A 24,122-nucleotide genomic window follows, 5' to 3' on the forward strand; every position below is an offset into this window, starting at 1 on the left:
ACTTCTCCAAATAAAGACGGTAATTTATCGTGTACGTGTCCTGAACAAAGACACCAACAACAAGTCGCTTTAGAATACCCTAGACACTCAGGAAATGGCAGCATATGCCAGAGGAGTTGGTACCTTCGTGTAAAATCTGTATTTACCGTTACTCACACTCAAAAATAGGTAACCTTACTTTCATCTACGTCGCTTTCATGTGATGTGGAATTCGTGACAAATAGCATCAAATACAGGGTGGTCCACTGATCGTGACCGGGCCAGATATCTCACGAAATAAGCGCCAAACGAAAAAACTACAAAGAACGAAACTTCTCTAGTTTGAAGGGGGAAACCAGATGGCGCTATGGTTGGCCCGCTAGATGGCGCTGCCATAGTTCAAACGTATATCAACTGCGTTTTTTTTTTAAATAGAAACCCCCATTTTTTTATTACGTATTCATGTAGTACGTAAAGAAATATGAATGTTTTAGTTGGAACACTGTTTTCGCTTTGTAATAGATGGCGCTGTAATAGTCACAAACATATGGCTCACAATTTTTGACGAACAGTCTGTAACAGGTAGGTTTTTTAAATTAAAATACAAAATGTAGGTACGTTTGAACTTTTTATTTCGGTTGTTCCAGTGTGATACATGTACCTTTGTGAACTTATCATTTCTGAGAACGCATGCTGTTACAGCGTGATTACTTGTAAGTATCACATTAATGCAGTAAATGCTCAAAATGATGTACGTCATCCTCAATGCATTTGGCTATACGTGTGACGACATTCCTCTCAACAGCGAGTAGTTCGCCTTCCGTAATGATCGCACATGCATTGCCAATGCTCTGACGCATGTTGTCAGACGTTGTCCGTGGATCACGACAGCAAACATCAACTTTTCCCACAGAAAGAAATCCGGGAACCTCAGATCCGGTGAACGTATTGGCCATGGTATGGTCTATCGACGACCAATCCATACCTGTTATGAAATATACTATTCAATACCGCTTCAACCGCCCGCGAGCTATGTGCCGGACACCCATCATGTTGGAAGTACATCGCCATTCTGTCATGCAGTGAAACATCTTGTAGTAACATGGTAGAACATTACGTAGGAAATCAGCAGACATTGCACCATTTAGATTGCTATCGATAAAATGGGGGCCAATTATACTTCCTCCCGTAATGCCGCACCATACATTAACCCGCCAAAGTCGCTGATGTTCCACTTGTCGCAGCCATCGTGGATTTTCCGTTGCCCAGTACTGCATATTATGACGGTGTACGTTACCGCTGTTGGTGAATGACGCTTCTTCGCTAAATAGAACGCGTGGAAAAAATCTGTCATCGTCCCGCAATTTCTCTTGTGCCCAGTGGCAGAACTGTACATGACGTTCAAAGTCGTCGCCATGCAATTCCTGGTGCATAGAAATATGGTACGGGTGCAATGGATGTTGATGTAGAATTCTCAACACCAACGTTTTCGAGATTCCCGATTCTGTCTGCTACTGGTGTGCGAATTAGCCACGATAGCAGCTATAACACCTACTTGGGCATCATCATTTGTTGCAGGTCGTGGTTGACGTTTCACATGTGGCTGAACACTTCCTGTTTCCTTAAATAAGGTAACTATCCGGCGAACGGTCCGGACACTTGGATGATGTCGTCTAGGATACCGAGCAGCAGACATAGCACACGCCTGTTGGGCATTTTGATCGCAAAAGCCAGACATCAAAACGAAATCGACCTTTTCCGCAATTGATAAACGGTCCATTTGAAATGGGTAATGTATCACGAAGCAAATATCGTCCGAACTGGCGGAATGTTACGTGATACCACGTACTTATACGTTTGTGACTATTACAGCGCCATCTATCACAAAGCGAAAAAAGTGGTCCAACAAAAACTTTCATATTTCTTTACGTACTACGCAAATATGTGATAAAAAATGGGGGTTCCTATTTTTAAAAGAAACGCAGTTGATATCCGTTTGACCTATGGCAGCGCCATCTAGCGGGCCAACCATAGCGCCATCTGGCTTCCCCCTTCAAGCTAGACGAGTTTCGTTGTTTGTAGTTTTTTCGTTTGATGCTTATTTCGTGAGATATTTGGCCCGGTCACTATCAGTGGAGCACCCTGTATGTTTATCTACTTATACCTGGTTTTGTTTCCCGCCCTTGTTCAAATGAGACGGCTTCTATTGATATGAATGTCAATGATATAATCTCTATTTTATTCGGATCTCTTCGCGCAGGAAAGACGTTACCAATAAATTCAAAATTCATCTTAATATGACAGACCCTTGGTGTGTTATCTAGCGTAATATAGGTAAAGTGTGGGGAATAAACTACAGCTCCCTATACGCTATGGAGATACTGTATTTGTCTCGGTCACGTTGACAGTGAGCTTTCCCACGCACAACAGCCGTGACGTGTCGCTCGCCGAAAGAGAGAATTAAACTAACAGATATATGACCAACAAAATGCTTTTTTGGATCCAATTCAGAACTCTGCTTGATTTAAATTAATCAAATATTTTACGAGATTTTTACTTTTTCATCAATTTAAGGCCTGTGCAAATACAATTGAAAACTTAAACTTTACAGTGCGAGTAACGTTTTGAGATGGTAACATCGTCCGAAAGGCCGTTTAGGAATTGTTTCATTTTTATTTGTTATTCAGGAAAATCTATTTGGCGACTATAAAATATTAAATTAGCAATTTTTGAGAATTAGCGTAGCCTACAACTTAAAAATTTCGCCACCTTTTGAATTTTAGAAATTAATAGACCAGTACCAGCATAGGTAAAGCGTTTTCTAGTCATGAGCCGGTCGGCCCAAAATTTTACTTTTTTCTTTTCTGTAAAAAGGATGGCGAGGGAAAAACAGCACATTGTTGCGTCCATTATTTTGTTCAAAATTATGTGTAAGGAAGATGATATATGTGGGAGAAAAAATCTTTCTAATGGTTTACATGTCCAGCATTCACAGGTAAAACTGACTGCGAGAAAGAAAACGAAAGTGCACATTCTCAAAAGACAGCACATTTCCTTCTCGCACCCAGTTTTAACAGAAAATATTTAGATTCTCCGTTACATAAATGTATATCCATGTCCGTCAGAATGTTCATTAGCGTATCATGTAAAAACCTGAAATAATTTTGTCGGGAAGTTTAAGAGATAAAAATATGTATCCTATTGCCGTCTGTTAGAGTAAAGTGTATAAATCTGAAGCAAATCATTCGAGAGCTTTCCGAGAGTTTTCCCAACAGTGATTCATCTTAAGAAAACACACTGAAGCTCGAAAGAAGCTGGTATATGCATACGTATTCAAATGGAGAGACATGTAAACAGGCAGAATACGGCGCTGCGGCCGGAAACATCTATAAAAGACAGCAAGTGTGTGGCGCACTGCTGCTACAATGGCAGTTTATCAAGATGTAGGTGAGTCTGAACGTGGTGTTACAGTCGGCGCACGAGCGATGGGACACCGCATCTCTGTGGTGGCAATGAGACCGTGAATGTAAGGAATCTGGTAAAGCATCACATCTCCGACATCGATGTGGCCGGAAAAGGATCTTTCAAGAGCAGACCGACGACGACTGAGCGAGAATCGTTCAGCGTGACAGAAGTGCAACCCTTCCGTAAATTGCTGCAGATATCGATGCTGGGCCATCAGAAAGTGTCAGCGAGCGAACCATTCAACGAAACATCATCGATGAGGACTTTCGGAGCCATAAGCCCACTCTTGTCCATTGATGACACAAAGTCTTACAGCCGGCCGCTGTGACCGAGTGGTTCTAGGCGCTTCAGTCCGGAACCGCGCGACTGCTACGGTCGCAGGTTCGAATCCTGCCGCGGGCTTGGATGTGAGTGATGTCCCTAGGTTAGTTAGGTTTACGTAGTTCTAAGTCCTAGGGGACTGATGACCTCAGATGTTAAGTCCCATAGTGTTCAGAGCCATTTGAACCATTTTGAACAAAATTTTACGCCTCGCCTGGGCCTGTCAACACCGACAGTGGGCTGTTGATGAATGGAAACATGTTGCCTGGTCGTAAGAGTCTCGTTTCAAATTGTATCGAGACGTGTACGGATATGGAGACAACCTCACGAATCCAAGCATCCTGCATGCCAGCAGGGGACTGTTCATGCTGGTGGGAGGCTCTGTAATGGTGTGGGGTGTGTGCACGTGGAGAAATGCAAAGGCTCAACTACATATACTTGCTGTCAGCGAACTGAAATGGAAAGAAGACCAGGATTTCTGGTCAGATGAGTATGGGGTAATATGAACAGCAGCAGAAAATGGCATAACAAGAGTAGAAACACCTGATGAGTCTAGATACCACTCTGATAAGTGGCACGTACGTAAGCATCCAGAATTGCTACAGAGTCGCTCTAGGAAGATCTTCTGAGCTTGAACACTTCCAAATGACCACCAAACTCCACAGACATAAACATTATTGAGCATATCTGGGATGCCTCGCAACGTGCTGTTCAGACGAGATCTCCACACCTTGTACTCTTACGGATTTGTGGACAGCTCTGCAGAATTCATTGTGTCAGTTCCCTCCAGCACTACTTCCGACAGTAGTCGTGTCCATGTCAAGTCGTGGCCCTACACGGTATTATGCACGGGAACCATTTTCTTTGGCTCTTAAATTTCTAAAATTAAAGCAAAAAGCTGCTATTTCCCCATCCTGTGTCTAATTCACAATACAATTGTACAAACTGTCAACAGATATTTTTACGTTCGTGTTCTGCACGGAAGATGACATTCCGATCAACGGACAAGCACGCCATCAATTACATCAGGGCACCTATCAAACTGGTAGTGTTTGCTGGGTAGTCGCACATCGACAGTCGCTGTATACACATACACAGATGGTGGCGTATGGCAGAGAGAAGACGCCTACGATCTCTGTTGTGGGGGGGGGGGGGGGCGCTAAAGGAAGAATGGAAGCAGGAGAGTAGCAAACTGATGTGGCTTGATGCCTTAATGTGAATCGTTCTGTTGTTTCTCGGATGAGGCGACAGTTTATAGAGACCGAAACTGTATCCTGGAGACCAGGACAGCCGACCACATGTGACATCAGAAGAAGTGGACCGTTATTAGGCTGTAATGGCACGACGGTACCGTCTTAGTGCTGCACTGCAACTGGCATCTGACCTCCGAGCATGCCCTGGACGTGTTATATGGAGGAAAACGGTGTACAGAAGTTTTCAACCGAGTGGCCTTTTGGTTAGAGAGTTGCTGTGTGTTTACCTCTGGCGTGTCTTCGCAGAAGGGAACGTCTAGAATGGAGCCGTCAATATGGCACCTGCACAGTCGAACAGTGGGCCGATGTTCTTTTCACAGATGAGTCCCGATTTGCAGAGTGATTCTCGACGGATTTGCATCTGGAGTTCACGTGGAACACTATTTCGGGACCCACATATTGTGGAAAGACACCGTTATCTAGGAGGATCTCTAATGGTGTGGGCAGTGAATCAGTAAGATTTAACTGCTGTCAGGTATTATGAGGAGATCTTGGGATCTCATGCGCAGTTATTGTGAGGTGCTGTGGGGCCAGATTTCGTACTGATAGACGATAATGCTCGATCTCATACAGCACGGGTGTTACATGTTACATGTTTTTTTTTTTTTTTTACTTGAAACGGAAGATACCGTAAGCATGTCGTGGCCTGCTCATTTTCCCGATTTGAACCCCATAGAGCGTTATTACCTCAACATGAGATTGATGACATCATTCACAGCATGTCCCGTCGTTGTCAGGCCTGTGTTGGTGCCAGAGGTGGTCACACCAAGTTAACCAGTTGTGAGAATATGTATAAATCCGTTAAGTTGGAGAAAAACGAAGAACATTTCTGTCTACCATTATACATGCTGCAGTGATTACGTTCTGTATTCTTTACATTGTTTCTACTGTTTATACTGTTTTGTGGCAAACTAAACGCAACCTTCAGAAATTTTCATTTCTTGCTTTAATTTTTGACACCAGTGTATTTCTGTACAGTCCTACACTGATAGGAAATCACAACACTAAGAAGGAGTTGTGTGACATAAGCGGATCTTGGTAGGTGTGTTTCTGCTTCTGAAAGACGGAGCTTATTAAAATATCGCACCAGTCGCGTAAGAGTGGCGCTGGTAGTGCCCGCCGCACGGATTGGCCGCATGGTTTAAGGCGTCCTGTCATGGGCTGCGCGGCCACTCGAGCCGGAGGTTCTAGTCCTCCCTCGGGCATGTGTGTGTGTGTGTTGTTCTTATCATAAGTTAGGTTATCTTAGTTTAAGTAGTGTGTAAGTCTAGGAATCGATGACATATGAGTTTGATCCCTTAGGAATTCACACACACACACACACACACACACACACACACGCAGTAGTGCCCCTATGATGAGGCAAATCAGGTTTGCTTTAAATACAAGTTGTAGCGTTCCTGAACGTTAACTTCCTTTGAGACTTGAGGTGATGAGTTGGTGTTAGTCAATAATCTCTTAAGGTGGCAAATAGGCACCTCACTGGGTTTCACCGAGATCGCAGTAATCGGGCTACAAGAAGATGGATGTTCCTACTGCGATATTTCAGAAAGTCTTAGTACGATCTTAGTCACTGTACATGCTTGCTGGCAGTGGTGGTCACGGGAATGTATAGCCAAAAGAAGATCGGACTCCGGATGGCCACGAGGCACTGCCGAGAGGGCAGACCATCGCGTTCGGCGTACAGCTCTGGCGCATCGTATTGCAGCAATTTAGCGGTAGCTGGCAGCGCTGTGACACAACGAATTGTTACAAATCGGTTACTTCAAGGACAGCTCAGAGCCAGACGCCCTGTAAAGTACATTCCACTGACCCCAAACCACCACCAACTGTGACTTCGGTGGCGTCGAGCGAGAGCTCTTTGGAGGGCACGGTGGAGGTCTGATGTGTTTTATGGTGAAACTTTGTTCTGCTTCGATGCCAACTATGGCCGTGTGTTTATCAGAAGAAGACCATTTGTGGGCCTACAGCCAGATTTTCTGCATGCTATACACATTGTACCTACACCTGAGTTATGGAGCATGATTACGTAAGGCAGCAAGAGCGTTCACTTGGTTATCCCACGCATCCTGACTGCAAAATTATACTTAAGTCTGGTGACTCGATCTACTGTGCTGCCATTCAGGAACAACATTCCAGGAGATGTTTTCCAGCACGACAGTGCTTGCCCGCATCGCACTATTGTAACTCAATACGCTCATCATAGTGTCGACATGTTGCCTTAGCCTTCTCGATCGCCAGATCTGTCTCCAATCAAGCACATATGGGACATAATCGGACGACAACTCCAGCATCATCCACAATCAGTAGTCTACTATCTGTCCGTGTATTGGCTGACCTAGTCAACAGGCATGGAACTCCATTGTACAATCTGGCATCCGGCACCTTTACAACACAATGCATACACGTTTTCATGATTGCATTCAACATTCTGACGGTAGCACTGGTTTGTAATGTACCAGCATTTGTCATCTGAAGTTGTTTATCTCGTGGTTATATCAATCCGTGATCATGAAATGTTAATCAGGTAAATATGTTACACAGGCAAATATATTCCTGAATTTCATCATACTACAGTAATTAATTCTTGGTTACGCGATTATTTTTCCAACTAAATTTTTATCAGAGTGATGTGTAAAAATCTGAAGTAAATCAATCAATAACTCTTCGAAATTGTTGGAAACACTGTCTACCGCACGGTGAACAATTATTTTCAGCAGCAGATGCTGACGCTACCACCATTTTATCTAATTTGTCTGATAGCCTGATACATTCAGAAAGACAGCGTCAACTTGGTACACATTCTGCCGTCTCACTCAGCTTCCAAGTACACCAGAGTGAGATTGGTTTACCTATTTGTCATGTGCCAAGAAATGCCGAAGAACCTCATGACACGCGGAAATTGGTGTATGACGATAAAGCTCTAACTCAGAGGTCTGTTTACAAGTGGTATGAGTGATTTAAAGCAGAAGTCGTTCAAAAGTTTGGCAAAGTTTAGGACGTCCCTTAACCTAAAAAAGAAGAGAAAACGTGCAAAACTGGCAAAAACTGTTCGTTCAAACAAATGAATATTTATTTGAGAGCTTGCAGAAGAAATTGGCATCTCTTAAAGCATTTTAATCGGTAATTTGCAAATGAGACGAATGAGTACAGAATTTGTTCAGAAATGGTTCAGATGGCTCTGAGCACTATGGGACTTAACATTTATGGTCATCAGTCCCCTAGAACTTAGAACTACTTAAACCTAACTAACCTAAGGACATCACACAACACCCAGTCATCACGAGGCAGAGAAAATCCCTGACCCCGCCGGGAATCGAACCCGGAAACCCGGGCGTGGGAAGCGAGAACACTACCGCACGACCACGAGCTGCGGACACAGAATTTGTTCTCAAACCTTTTATAGATGAACAGAAGGAATATCATGTTTCCGTCGCCGGCCGGTGTGGCCGTGCGGTTCTAAGCGCGTCAGTTTGGAACCGCGTGACCGCTACGGTCGCAGGTTCGAATCCTGCCTCGGGAATGGATGTGTGTGATGTCCTTAGGTTAGTTAGGTTTAAGTAGTTCTAAGTTCTAGGGGACTGATGACCTCAGTAGTTAAGTCCCATAGTGCTCAGAGCCATGTTTCCGTCTCTACTTGTGCAATTGGATTCGTGACCCCCTGTCACAAAATCCATAGTTGGTGTAATGGACGGAACGTCAGATAGTGAAACTGAAGTTATATCACGAAGGTTCGCCGCGCGGGATTCGCCGAGCGGTCTAGTGCGCTGCAGCCGGCCGGAGTGGCCGTGCGGTTCTGGGCGCTACAGTCTGGAACCGAGCAACCGCTACGGTCGCAGGTTCGAATCCTGCCTCGCGCACGGATGTGTGTGATGTTAATTAGTTCTAAGTTCTAGGCGACTGATGACCTCAGAAGTTAAGTCGCTTAGTGCTCAGAGCCATTTGAACCAAATAAGGCGCTGCAGTCATGGACTGTGCGGCTGGTCCCTGCGGAGGTTCGAGTCCTCCCTCGGGCAAGGCTGTGTGTGTTTGTCCTTAGGATAATTTAGGTTCAGTAGTGTGTAAGATTTTGACTGATGATCTTAGCAGTTAAGTCCCATAAGATTTCACACACATTAGAACACGAAGGTTCTCAAAGGAAACGTTATGGGCATTCTGGTGTTCTTAATCTATATAAATCGTTTAGGAGACTATCTGAACTGCCGTGTCCCCTTTAGACTGTTTGCAGATGATGCCATAATTTGTCTTTTAGTAAACATACGATCAAAAAAAATTACATAATGATCGAGACAACGTACCGGTATGGTGCGAAGAGTGGTAACAAGAAAAGTTTGAAGTTTTGCATGTGAGTACTAAAAGGTTCCGACTAAAGGTTCAACAAATTACTAGGGATTACAGTATTGTTAACATGTTAAACTGGAACCATCAAATCGAAAATTCTGTAAGGAGGGTGAACAAAAGACTATATTTTTTGGCAGAATCATCGTAAAGTGCAACCAGTCTTATAATGAGACTAGTCTTTCCGAACCTCCCCTGACGTATTATTGTGCAGCATGGGATCCTTGCCAGATAGGTTTCAGAAGACATCGTAGAGAGAGACATTGTGGTGAGACCTTTTCACGAAATTTCCGAATTTTTTTATTATTATTATTATTATTATTTTTGCTCCCGCCTGCATGGGAAGAAATGATCATAGTAACTACAGTTCGCATGGAAAGATTTCGAGAGTAAGAAACGACATGGGCTTTATGCTGGATAGCTTTATTGTTTTGGTTTGAAGTTTCAGGCGTTTCTAAATAATAATTGCTGGACAACATAACTCAGAGACATTATACGTCAAAGAATAGGGAAATGTACACATCGAGCGGTCTGGCTTCAGCACTTTCACAGTACGCATAACGCTACTGAACAACACGACGTACTTAGGCAAACACACAGACTGAATTACTTTGATCGGCGGTTAGGTACAGAAAACAATGCAGCAGTACCTCTGACACAGTTCCGAAAGACCGCTAGTATTTGTGGGGGGCCGTGGTTGATTTGGTATATGGATATTAATGGAGAGCCTGGACAATATTACTACTGAAACTGGTTACAAAAATTACACCAAAAGTTACATGCTCCTTAGCAAGAAGAATTTAAATGTGCTTACGCCCATTAACGAACCATTTCGTGACAACTTCATATTGGTTAAAATCTGTCATCAAGTGGACTGTCAGGAACAAATACAGAATTGACAGTTCATGTTTTAACGAAGTAACTATGTGGAGCACTTACCAATTACCTAAACAGTAAATTATTCAAGTTCATCTCTGTTAGACACTGCAACCAAACCAAAACTTCCATTCTCCTACGTTGGGATAGCAATGTGACAACAAGAGACATAGTGGTAAAAATCGAAGAGGAAATATTTCGAGGAAATATAAATTTCTAGTAGTTGTACCATATTATAGTAGCTGTACCATATTAATTAATATTTAAATGGTTGTACTAATGGCTGAACTGCCTTGGATATTGCAGCAGCTTCGTCTAGATGTCTATTATTTTATGGATCTAGGATTTTTAATAAAATGGAGGTGTGTGACTACCTAACATGAAAAATGACTTCTGCATGCAAGAATACTACCAATAAATCAGCAATGTGATTATGAACAACGACAGGAAGGTTGGACTAGAGTGTTTAATGTGGGTAAGGTCGAGTTGCAGAGTAAAGATATATACCAATTTTGTATGCGAAAACAGAAGTTCAAGAGTGAACAAAGACATTGGTAACCGTCTTATCGCTTTTATAAAGTGTCCAAATATGCGAGTAGGAGATGCTTTCACATCTTGCTTGGGTAAGGAACATAATATTATCAGACTGGAGGATAGAATATAAAACTGCTGAGTGGATGGTGTATTTGACCTTCAGGAAGACTGTTTTATTGCATTACATGCCAACAAATAATATTTGCTACGTGATACACTCTTCTCTGTGCCAGATACTTGTATGTGGTGCAAAATATTTGATAGCTTGCCGATTAGTTGGTGTGTTGTGTTTAACATTGTTCTTAAGATTGTCTACCGGGACAACAAGAACACACGAACATTGACTGGTGTACAAGTAGACCATCAAAACACCTAAAGTCCGACAAAAGATTATAAACCATGTTCTATCTGCCCACAGTTTTAATTATTTTCCTGTGACTTATGTGGAGATTTTTAAAATAGACTTCAACAAAGGTGACGTAAGTATTATATGTAATTGTTATGTTAAAGCTGAAGAAATATCTTTTCCTCTATCTAGGACCCTGTTCTCGACAATATCATCAAATACAGATATTTCCATATTAGTTCCCACGATAAATATTAATCCACAGATGTCAAGGAAAGAACAGACTTACATCATTTCCTACTACAAAAACTATTCCCTTAAGTGTAGGTCATGTTTTATGCTTACGCAAAACTGGAAATGGAAGAAATGAAAGTCAAAGAATTAAAACTGGAGTATGTGCTGGGAGCAACTGCCATAATGGAAGGACACAATCCGCTTTGGAAAAAGGAGCCATTGCAGATATGCTAGCATGGCTCACACATTACTTTAAACTCAATATGTGGAAAGTTATGGATACAACTATGGAATACAAAATATAATCATTTACTGTAGCCGGACGGAGGGGCCGAGCGGTTCTAGGCGCTACAGTCTGGAGCCGCGCGACCGCTACGGTCGCAGGTTCGAATCCTGCCTCGGGCATGGATGTGTGTGATGTCCTTAGGTTAGTTAGGTGTAAGTAGTTCTAAGTTCTAGGGGACTGATGAATTTGTATATATCTGTATGGTATGATGCCAACAGAGGATTTAACATACAAGCACACAGATGAAAAGTGTGAAGCTGTAGTATTGGTAGACAGTTTCTTCTAAAACACACACACACACTCACACACACACACACACACACACATACACACGCACACACACACACACACACACACACACACACACACATCAGCGGGTATTCAAATAGGAGCGCGCTCCCACAAGGAATTCACTCGAAGCAAAAGTAAAAGACAGATCTGGAGATAGTCAGAAGAAGAAGAAGCTAATTACGAGACATAATGCAGTGTAGCGTTTCCATGATGATGCCAGCGTGACTAGAGATGCCGATCCATTTCTCGGGGCTTTCAGAATATTAGATAAACACTTACGCTATAACGCAGGATGGCAGAACACGTCCTTGTAAACCAGTTGGAGAACGTCGCATCATACTAAAAAAAAAAAAAAACTGTTCTTTCTTATGCTCCTTCAGCTTTGCCGTTCTTTTTCCCTCCCTACGTGCTCCCACTTACACAGAAAGTCAATATTATTAACGGATGTTTGAGAAGTTAAGGCTTTGAAGTTACTGCTGATCTTCCTGATACATATTAAATAAAAACGCGTAGCATCCCGTTCAGATCTGATTTTGGAGCATCACGGCTGTTTTATTTTGGGCTTCGCCAACCTGTATAAAGCCAGCACCGCAGACTAAGAGTCAGAGTACATCAATTGCGCTAGACATCACCGAGCTGTTGCCATGCTTTAGACAGAGAGAAAGAACAATTATGTCGGAACTTAACGCAGAAAAGAACGCAAGTCTGAACATACAGTGTGAAGAATAGCTATAGCGACAAATTTATTCAGATGATTGAGAAACTTAAATTGAGTGATTTTCATACATAATGAAATAATGCTCGGCTTACCACTACTAAAGAAAGTGACGATCTTACATATCAGTCTATGAATTACAATATAATCCATTGAAGCAACTGTAATATGGCTGCAAAATTATTTGCCCCAGTTATATACGTTGCTTCTGAAGTGTGCATTCCACAGGAATGTACACAGTCAATGAGTTTTGTTTCACACAATCCGACACGATCTCCTCTAATATGCGAAGAAGTTTTCGTCCAAAACCTTGGTAGGTTTTTCGAAAATTTCTGACTAATAAATTTCTTCCACCTAGGATGAAGCGTATTGAGAACATAATCTCCACACCATTTTTTAGACCTTATGGTACATTATACTACTGCATCATACAATCAAATCAGTAGTTGTTACAGGTAATAGTCCACTTTTGATAAGCACTTATGAAATCAAGGCAGCATCTGTAGATTACTTTTTCTGCCACATTTCTTTGAGGAACTACATTAAAATCATCACAAATCAATAATACCTTTTTCTAGCGAAGAGACAATAGAATAAGGCATTAGTCTTTTTCTCGAATATTTCCCAAGTAATCAGTGACGTTCTGCGTACTGCAGTAAGAACAATTTTAACTCACAACCATCTGCTTCTATATCTTTACTGTACAGAACCGCCTGTTTCTACGATTTTAAATCTCTGTTCCTAGGAGGAATGGTCAGTACCGAGGGACATGACAGTAAAGACCCTTTCAGATAATAATCTTCATATGGACACTTGCACTATTCCCAATGGTTTCCGAGTAGAGCACATTTAATGTATATTGTTATTTATTTCATGCATTATTGAATATACTGTTAGTTTTACACATGTTCACAAGTACAAGAGTTATTAATCATTACAACATTCGATTTACGAAGTATCAACTACGTTCACCTCTAAGGTTTATCGTACATATCACATTACAGCTGTCGTATTGTTTGCAACAAAAGTTCGAACATGCCACCGTTAGCTTCAGTCATTTGTGCTCTCTTGGGATACCATGCTGTGTTGCTCGTCTTAGTGTCTCTTCATGTTCCCTAATGAGAGCAACAGCGTCCCTGATCCTACCAGGTGGTTCATTTCGTGTGTTCGCCTTTCGTTTGTGCACTTGACTTCATCCAAGCATTCAAATAAAGATCTAAAGACATAAGGTCAGCGATCTTGATGGTTAGTTAATTATATTACCACTACCAATCCACTAGTTGGGATAAGATCTGTTGACATGTTCCCTCACACGTCTGGTTAAATGTGGAGGGAGTCTGTCGAGCTGGAAATACACTGAAGTTCGCATGCCATCAATGAGAGAGGGCCAAAACGACGGGTGACATCTCATAGCCCGCCGCGCGACCGACAGACGTCAGGTGGTACGTGGGGCCAGCACCTCGTTTGAAACTGCCGCTCCAGCCTCCTTACAAGCGTTAAGCGTCCTGCGTTGCTTCCTTTCAACATCCAAGGCTCGCCCCCAAGCCCTACTCAGTGTGTAGTCTTGGCCTTTGTTGAAATTGTTGCTGTTCATTTTAATCCCAGCCGCATCTTTTATAACATAGTCCCAGTATGTTGACGCATGAGCCAAGACTCTTGTGTTCGCCAACTATATTTTGTGTCCGTTTTCACGGTCCTGTAAACTGAAAAATTCGTAACGAATTTTCTGTAGGAAGGGGGTGATGTTAAACGCAGGAATAGTATCCCCGGCGGACAATAAAAATCTCTTCAAGTTTTACCTCGGCAACTCTCGCAAGCCAAACTACCTGTGTAAATGACCACTAGACTGCCAGCTATAGGGAAATTCTGAGTGAGTTATTACAGACATGGAAATCATCGCAGTGTGCTGGAATGACCGCACACTCAAGGCTGCAAGCAAAGCTTACTAACATCGCGGAAGCTAGGGATACCATCATACCAGAGAAAAAGCAGCGTTTCGTAAGGAAGGCTAAGTAAAATACAACTTAAAGTATTCATGTTTCAAGTCAGCAGGAAACAGCGTCAGAGGGGAAGTTCTGAGTATCTGAAGTCACTAGGAGAGCTGACAGCGTGAAAAAACCGGACATATGATGTGATACCCATTCCCACCACTGAAAAGGGCACAGGAAACGCCAACATAAATATCCCAATCTTCTTAATAAACGCCAGATTGATGAGGCCTGTTTGCTGTCTATTCAGTGTATGGTCTCAGCCTTTGTGTCAGTTACATCTATCCAGTGTGAGGGAAGCAATGGAGATCGACCCACAGCATGCCTAGCTTTCTTCTATCGTCTATGGAATCAAGAGTGTAGCTGGAAGGACTCTGCTAATGCCAGTTGCACTGCCAAATTACAAGGTAACATTGACGGAGGCGAAGGCTCTCATCACTCTGTAGCCCTGCTGGAAGCTTGACTTGCGTGACCTGCACGCTGTCCGTCATGCAGCTTTGAGAGAGGGAGCACTGCTGCTGCTCATGTCTTTCCTGGTGGCTTCTGTTTACTAAACAGGGGCTGAGAACCGATTCTGCGAGTCAGCGAGCACTTGAGGACGACAGGAGGCGAGACTACTCAGCAAATCTTCAACGACCATGAGATAACTTTGGATGTCGATGGGCAGAGGTGGAGGCCGCCGAATTTCGCGGTCTACGGCCGCCCATGATACAGCAGCTACCACAGGACACTTCTCTGTGATGTCAGTACTGCAACACGAGTGCATGCCGGCCCTCCGCCGCTGACGAGGCGCTACTCCACTGGCCCGGCTGTCGCGCCACTTTGGAAGACAGTCCTGTATTATTGTTGTATAAAGCATTCTCGGACTTTTTTCCATGTTAATTCAGGGTAAAAGATCGAGTATCCGACGATTACCTCCGTCGTCTTCGTCAAAATGGCTCTGAGCACTATGGGACTTAACTTCTGAGGTCATCAGTCCCCTAGAACTTAGAACTACTTAAACCTAACTAACCTAAGGACATCACAAACAACCATGCCCGAGGCAGGATTGGAACCTGCGACCGTAGCGGTCGCGCAGATCCAGACCGTAGCGCCTAGAACCGTTCGGCCACTCCGGCCGGCCTCTTCATCAAGAGCAACTGACTGTTACCTTCTACGTATTCGTCAGGAGCGACTGACTGTAAAAATTGCTGCACTTGTGGCCTTGTAGAGTCCAAAGACGGCTTCTGATTGGTCGATAATTACGTCATGCTGTCGCAGATGGTGCCAACGTCTTCGCAGATGGCGCCATCGCTCCCACCGTAGCGTAAAGATGGCAACAAATGTCTCTGGCCCTCCTCTGCCTCGAGAGCTCACATCCAACACTACTAAAATTATAGCTGCTCTCACGGCTGGAGATTTTCTCACAGATTCTTATTCCTACAGCCACTTTAACTACAGAATCCCAGTATGTAGAAGCCTCAAACAAAACGTCTTTTCACCAAACCGTACTTTATGTTTATTTCTGGACGGCCGGTGTGGCCGAGCGATTCTAGGCGCTTCAGTCTGATACCGCGCGACTGCTACGGTCGCAGGTTCGAATCCTACCTCGGGCATGGTTGTGTGTGATGGCCTTAGGTTAGTTAGGTTTAAGTAGTTCTAAGTTCTACGGGACTGATGACGTCCGCTGTTAAGTTCCATAGTGCTCAGAGCCATTTGAACGATTTTGTATATTTCTGAGGCTGTGCTCAGCAACTACAGATTTCTCCAGTTCCAGATTTTTAATATGTCATTGATGTGAGACCTGAGTTTCTCCTGCCGTATACAACTTTCAAATAACTTCCGGGAATTCAGGCAGGTAACACTTTCAGCGATCGCCGATATTTCGGCGGGAGAACACCCCGCCATTTTGAAGGCAAACTGCACGGACAGGCGGCTACATGTAAATTTAAAACCTCGGCTCTAGGATTGAAGCAGGAAAGTACCACCAAAGATGACCAAAGTCAGAGCTATTGATAGTGAGACTACGAATTCGCAGGTGAGGTAGCATTGACTCTGTCCCTCTGTTTTTTGACAAGGGAGAGAGCCGGATTCCAGACAGAGTTTAAACAGAAACCTCCATCCCCGTTAACAAGGTTGCTCGCTGATTTAATCTCAACTGCCTCCCTAATAACCCTGTCCCAATAGCTGGACGTGCATGCCAATATCTTCGTGTTATTATATAACATGGGATGACCAGTATCCAAGCAATGTTCGGCAATAGCAGATCTACTTGGCTGCTGTAATCGTGTGTGCCGTTTATGCTCAGAACATCGGTCCTGCACGGTCCTGATAGTTTGACCAATATATGCCATGCCGCAGCTACAAGGAATACGATATACACTCGCCTTAAGCAGTCCAAGATCATCCTTAACGGAACTCAAAAGTGCTCTAATTTTATATGGAGGTCGGAAAACACATTTCACATCGTATTTCCATAAAATACGGCCGATCGTGTTGGACGTGTTTCCTACGTAAGGCAGGAAGGCAGTAGACTTAGGTGTTGACTCAGAATTATCATCAATCACCCGATGTACAGTTGGTCGATAGCGCAACGCACGTTCGGTCTGTCTATCACTATAACCATTCTGACGAAATTTAACTTCAAGATGGGACAGCTCAGCTGGCAAAGTCTCAGCGTCAGAAACAACACGTGCCCTGTGTACCAAGGTATCCCTTCACACTGAGCCGGATGGTGACAACTATTAGCCTGTAAGTACAAGTCGGTGTGAGTACGTTTCCTGTAGACTGCATGTCCCAATGATCCATCATCCTTCCTCCTAAACAACACTTCAAGAAAGGGAAGGCAACCATCCTCTTCCACCTAAATCATAAAACGAATGTTCGGGTGGATCGAGTTCAGATGTTCTAGAAAGACATTCAAATTATCCCTACCATGAGGCCAAACAACGAAGGTATCGTCAACGTATCTAAAGAAACAGGCGGGTTTCAAAGGCGCCGACTCCAACGCACGCTCCTCGAAGTCTTCCATAAACAAATTTGCCATCACAGGAGACAACGGACTACCCATCGCAACTCCATCTGTCTGCTCGTAATACTGGTCATTATATAAAAAGTAAGTGGATGTCAACAAATGCCGAAAGAGATTAGTTAATTCAGCACCAAACCTGGCCTCAATTAACCTCAACGAATCAGACAGAGGAACACGAGTGAAGAGAGAGACCACATCGAAACTCACTAAAATATCAGAGTCATTCAACCGCAGTCCCCCCAAACGACGTAAAAAATCAGCTGAGTTCCTGATATGATGTTCACACCGACGTACTTGTGGACTCAACAGAGAAGCAAGATGCTTGGCTACACAATAAGTCGGAGCGCCGATGTTACTCACTATAGGACGGAAAGGTACTCCTTCCTTATGAACCTTCGGAAGGCCATATAACCTAGGGGGTACAACACTATAGAAGACTCTTGATAGTGTCCTGCGACAAACCACTTTTCTGCAGGAGGCTGTTGGTCTTTCTCTCAACACTTCAGTATGTCGCAGAATCGATGCTGACCCCACAACCTCGTTAACAGGGATGGAGGTTTCTGTTTAAACTCTGTTTGGAATCCGGCTCTCTCCATTGTCAAAAAACGGACAGAGTCAATGCTACCTCACCTGCGAATTCATAATCTCACTATCGATAGCTCTGACTTTGGTCATCTTTGGTGGCACTAGTGTTCAGTGTGTGTGTTACCTTTCCTGCTTCAGTCCGAGAACCGAGGTTTTAAATTTGCATGTACGCCGCCTGTCCGTGCAGTTTGCCTTGAAAATGGCGAGGTTTCTCCCGCCGAAATATCGGTGGTCACTGAAAGTGTTACCTGGCTGAATTCCCGAAAGGTTTTTGATTGTCATTGATGTTGTGCAGAATGGACGGAAACCGGTGCAGATCACTGTCTGCTGTAATTAGAACTGCTCTCACAAGGTATGTTGTATATCCCAGAGACCCTGAGGCCGAGACTGTTTTTAACAGGGTGTAGCGTCGCCTTTATCTTCTTAGGATGTCGGAAAATAGATCGGATACCTCGTCTTTCCATGACTCTGCCTATTTTGCTGGGTGGAGCTCCTCAGAACGGAAGGATCGCAATCGGTGGCTCATTACGTGAAAGTTCAACACTTTCATGTTGTCTTCGCTTGGACAACGCTGACTTCGTACCGCGTGACACATACTTCAGATGATTAATTTCGGAATCCATGTGGTTCCCGTCGGAAACAGTTTTGCTCTGTGTTCCAGTGTATTTAAAGCTGACGTCTTCTGAAATGGACGATGTAGACTCTGGGTCTTAAGATATAAATCAGTGTGCTTTGAATTGTGGCACAATGAGTGGCTGTGATATCTATACCAGAACATCTAAAAGTGCCAGTTTTCCCTCTTTCTCTGCCTGTACGGTGAGCTGAATGTTTTGGGTGCATATTGTTCGTATGTTCATGGAAGTTGTAAGTAGACTGTTTAGGTTTTTTATTGGTAACGCCACCTTTGTATAAAAAATCACTGACTGTGCTGTGTGCAGTCTGTGGCTGCTTTGCATTGTTGTAATACTCGCCATTGTAGTGTTAGGCAGCTGGCTGCGAACAGCGCGTAACGTTGCGCAGTTGGAGGTGAACCGCCAGCAGTGGTGGATGTGGGGAGAGAGATGGCGGAGTTTTGTAATTTGTCATGAACTGCTATATATATTATGACTATCAAGGTAAATACATTACTTGTTCTCTATTAATATCTTTCATTTGCTAACTATCCCTATCAGTAGTTAGGGCCTTCCGTAGTTTGAATCTTTTATTTAGCTGGCAGTAGTGGCGCTCGCTGTACTGCAGTAGTTCGAGTAATGAAGATTTTTGTGGGGTAAGTGATTTCTGAAAGGTATAGTTTAATGTTACTCAGGGCCATTCTTTTGCAGGGATTTTTGAAAGTCACATTGCGTTGCGCTAAAAATATTGTGTGTCAGTTTAAGCACAGTCTTGTATAAATTCTTCAAAGGGGATGTTTCATATGGCGACCCTATTCTCTGCAAGACTCTTCGATGGTGATTGTGCACCTGCACAGTCGCAACAGATGGCTGTTGACCATTATTTCTACAATGACTGCACTGGGTCTGCACCTCTGGTGGCCCACCAATACCATACTCTCTACCAGGACTACAGTGGGTCTACTCTGTGATGACCTACCTACCAATAGTCTTCAAAACTTCGAATGACTCTGCTGTGGGTTTGCTCTGTTGTGGCCCATTACCTGTCTGCATGTCAAGAGTCAGCACTGTCTTTCCATTGGAAGGACAACACTACTTCTTCAAGACATCATGGAAATCCACTACTTCCGTGTGCATTTTCTTTTACTGCTCAGACTTTGAGAAAAACACTGCTATTCTACTGTTATGTATGATTAGGACTGTCTTTATGGACTGTGAGAAAATTTTAGCTTTGGACCAACATTGTATCAATAAGTGTGTGCATTTGATTTCTTTGTTATTGTAATTATGAAAAATTTTTTCAACTCATTATTGGCCACTGCCCAAAACAATTTGTAAAATTTTTTGTGGGGAGCATGGGGGCTATGTAAGTAGGCTGTTTAGGTATTTTTATTGGTAACGCCACCTTTGTGTAAAAAATCACTGGCTGTGCTGTGTGCAGTCTGTGGCTGCTTTGCATTGTTGTAATACTCGCCATTGTAGTGTTAGACAGCTGGCTGCGAACAGCGCGTAACGTTGCGCAGTTGGAGGTGAGCCGCCAGCAGTGGTGGATGTGGGGAGAGAGATGGCGGAGTTTTGTAATTTGTCATGAACTGCTATATATATTATGACTATCAAGGTAAATACATTGCTTGTTCTCTATTAATATCTTTCATTTGCTAACTATCCCTATCAGTAGTTAGGGCCCTCCGTAGTTTGAATCTTTTATTTAGCTGGCAGTAGTGGCGCTCGCTGTACTGCAGTAGTTCGAGTAATGAAGATTTTTGTGAGGTAAGTGATTTCTGAAAGGTATAGTTTAATGTTACTCAGGGCCATTCTTTTGCAGGTATTTTTGAAAGTTAGATTGCGTTGCGCTAAAAATATTGTGTGTCAGTTTAAGCACAGTCTTGTATAAATTCTTCAAAGGGGACGTTTCAAAGTGCTTAAGTGCTTCTACGCCGTGAGGCAAGACCATAAACGAGTCGTCAATATGACGATAAAATGAAGATGGACGAAGAGGAGTTTCCTCAAAATATTCCATAATGAAGTTGGTCTTTGCTGAACACAATGTAGGGCCCCTAGGCATTCCGTCCGTAATTTCATAAAAATTGCCATCGTACAAGAAACAGGTAGTCGTCATAACACGTCGGAAACTGCGAACAGTTTCAACGTGTCCTCCACGGGAAGTTTTGTAAATACTGAGACCATATCCAGACTGATTGAAATATCATTTGCGACAACTCTGTTTATTTTTCTCAATGAACTTCTGAGGGGTTTTGATGTGATGTTCACCGCGGTCAGCTATTGGATTCATCTACTTGGTTAAATATTTATCCACATAGGTAGGAGAAACAATAGCGCTAACAACTGATCTCAGTGGAAATTTGCCTTGTGCACTTAAGGTAATCCGTACAGTGTAGGAGGTCTAGGATATCGTGCTCTGAGATTTTTGGTTATGTTCTCTGGCCTCTAGGAGGCCAGAATTCTTCAGAAGTTCCACCACTTTTCTGCTGTATAACAGAGTTAGTTCGCGTTTTAGTTATTTGTAAGTGCTATCTTCCAAAAACGATGCCACTTTCCTCTGATATTCAGTGGTATTAAGAACAACCGAAGCATATGCCTCGTCAGTCGGATGTACCACCAGATCTTCATCTTTCCGCAATGCTCAGAGCTCCTCTCTCTCTGCTCTGAAGATGTAAGTTTGGGCAGCTTGACTGAAGCCAAAATGTGACGTCGTCTGTATCATCTTGTGAGAGATGCAGCACCGTCTGTTCCACTACACTAATGAATTCCACGACAGGTACAGTGTGTGGTGAAGATGCAAAACTCGATCCTTTATTAGGCACCGAGGCAGTAGTATCCAGTTTGAACTTTCTACGTTGTATCCATTCTTTGACGATGGCCAAGCTGGTCTCCGTAACGTATTATTCACTCCCGCCCACCCTATGTAAAATTTAACTACATCAAAATTCCGCAAATATCCTTATCCTGAAAGAGTTGCTGAAAGGCCAGATTACTTTGCAATTGTGAATATTTTGTCCGCAACTGATCCAGTTTTCGAACCTGGCGCCCAACGACCTTTCTGTAGAGCAAATTTAAACGAGAGCGTAGTATTTCGAGACGGCACTGTTGCATAAAGCATTCTCGGACTTTTTGCTGTGTCAGTTCACGGTAAGACCCCGAGATTTCGACGCTTACCTCAACCATCTTCGTCAGAAGCAACTGACTGTCAAACTTGCTTTTATTTGTTTTTTATTGTTATTTGAATTCCTCACAACAGAGGCGGGATGGCAGCGGACAAAAACTGCCCTTCAACCGAAGGTTACAACCACTGTATTTAAAAGTTCACAATAACAGATTATTTGGTAAAGAATACAATAAAGGAGGGCAATAGTGGCTACTTTTACATAAAACAAATGGCTAAAAATGAGTCATGAGTATGACTATGGGGCCCTATGGAAGTGCAGGTAGTGACTAGAGGTCAGCAAGGTGGATGAAGGGGAAGGAGAAAATTGGAGGATGGCGTGAGGTGGAGAGTTGCCGTTAGGGTGGGATAGAGGGGTATATCTCGGAACGAATTTCATTGTTGGAGAGTGAGAGTTAGTTAAATTTCCGGCGGGAGAGGATGGATAAAGCATGGAGATGCAGGAAGGATGTAGAGCAGATATTATTACCACCAACTTTCAAATCGCGTAATGATTAACATTCAAAGATAAGGGAAATTACAGCTCGTACTGAGGCGTTCAGGCAGTCGTTTTTCCATCGCGCGATCCACGAGTGGAACAGAGGGGGGAAATATGACTTCGGCGCGAATTGTGCCCTCCGCCACACACCGATTGGTGGCTAGCGGAGTATATATGTAGGTGTAGATGTAGAAGGTGGTATATGGCTGTAGTGGCGCACCAGGGCAGGAAATTGAGTTCTGGAATTGGGCTTTGCGCTTTCTTTACTGGTTCCGAAGGTGCTGTAGGATGAGAAGAAGGTGTGAACACTGAATTAGTTGGTATGTAACGCTAGTTGAGGTAGGCAAGAGGATGAGAAGGGCGAGGCGGAGTGCATGTCTTTTCAGGATTTAAAGTTACTATTAGAATTTAGGCAAGGCTGAGATCAAGGCAACCTTAGCGTAGGTCAGAGTAGAGCGGCTGAATGATTTATATTTGAGGATAATGGTAAGTGGATATAGACGCCATTTATGGCCAGTTACTAGTCTTAGCCGTCTTCCAGCTGTGTTGGATGGTAAGGAGATGCGCATTACATGTTAGTTTTCTGTCGAGAGTTAGTCCTGTGTTAGAGGGATGGGTTGGTTGCAGATGGAATGATGGAAGTCTGGATGACGAAAACGTCGAGTTGTGTGACCAAGGATGGACGTTTGGCTTTTTTACAGGTTTACTCGAAGTCTGCAGGTATTGTACCACTCGACTAAGAGGTGGCGTTGGAAGGAGGCATGGGAGTGTCCAAGGGTATGATGAGTGGCTAAGTAGGCGGTATCGTCAGCATATTGCAGGAGATATGTTGGGAGTAGCAGCTTGACAATGTCTGCAGTGTACTGGTTGTAAAGGAGACACATCTGCAGCACGGTGAAGGATGCAGGAACAGGTATATTTGAGTGTGACATATATAGGACGGTGATGACGAAAGGATCTATAAGGCGGACATAGCTAACTATGGTGCATGAGTTTGTGGCTTGAAGAGCAGTCAAGAATTCCATGCCTAGTCGAAGGCTTTTTGGATATCAAAGGAGATTAATATGGCGGACTTCCATTTGTTTAGCTGGTGGAAGATTAGTTGGGTAAGATAAAGAAGTTGGTCATCAATGGAATAGTTGGGAGGAAAGTCAGCTACAACCAAAGAACACAGCACGCAGAATAAGAAAAACAATTTTTATACACACAAGAATTTCACAATATTTTTAGAATGTACAACTCCAAGAACTCTGTGCTCCGGAAACAAAATCGGCTTACGAATAAGTCCATGTATCGACCTGTTAAGCAACTTGCCGAAATGTAATCAATGTTACAATAAAGGCGTCAAATTGTAAGTAGGCTGTTTAGGTTTTTGTGTTGGTAACTCACGCAGCGCTCTGTATGAAAATCACTGGTTGTGCTGTGTGCAGTCTGTGGCTGGTTGGCATTGTTGGAATATTCGCTATTGTAGTGATGGGCAGTTGGATGTGAACAGCGCGTAGCGTTGAGCAGTTGGGGGTGAGCCGCCAGCAGTGGTGGATGTGGGGAGAGAGATGGCGGAGTTTTGAGAGCGGATGATCTGGTCGTGTGTCCATCAGAAAGAGTAAATTTGTAAAACTGGATGTCAT

The sequence above is a fragment of the Schistocerca serialis genome, chromosome 2, assembly GCF_023864345.2.
Source record: "Schistocerca serialis cubense isolate TAMUIC-IGC-003099 chromosome 2, iqSchSeri2.2, whole genome shotgun sequence".
Lineage (NCBI taxonomy): Eukaryota > Metazoa > Arthropoda > Insecta > Orthoptera > Acrididae > Schistocerca > Schistocerca serialis.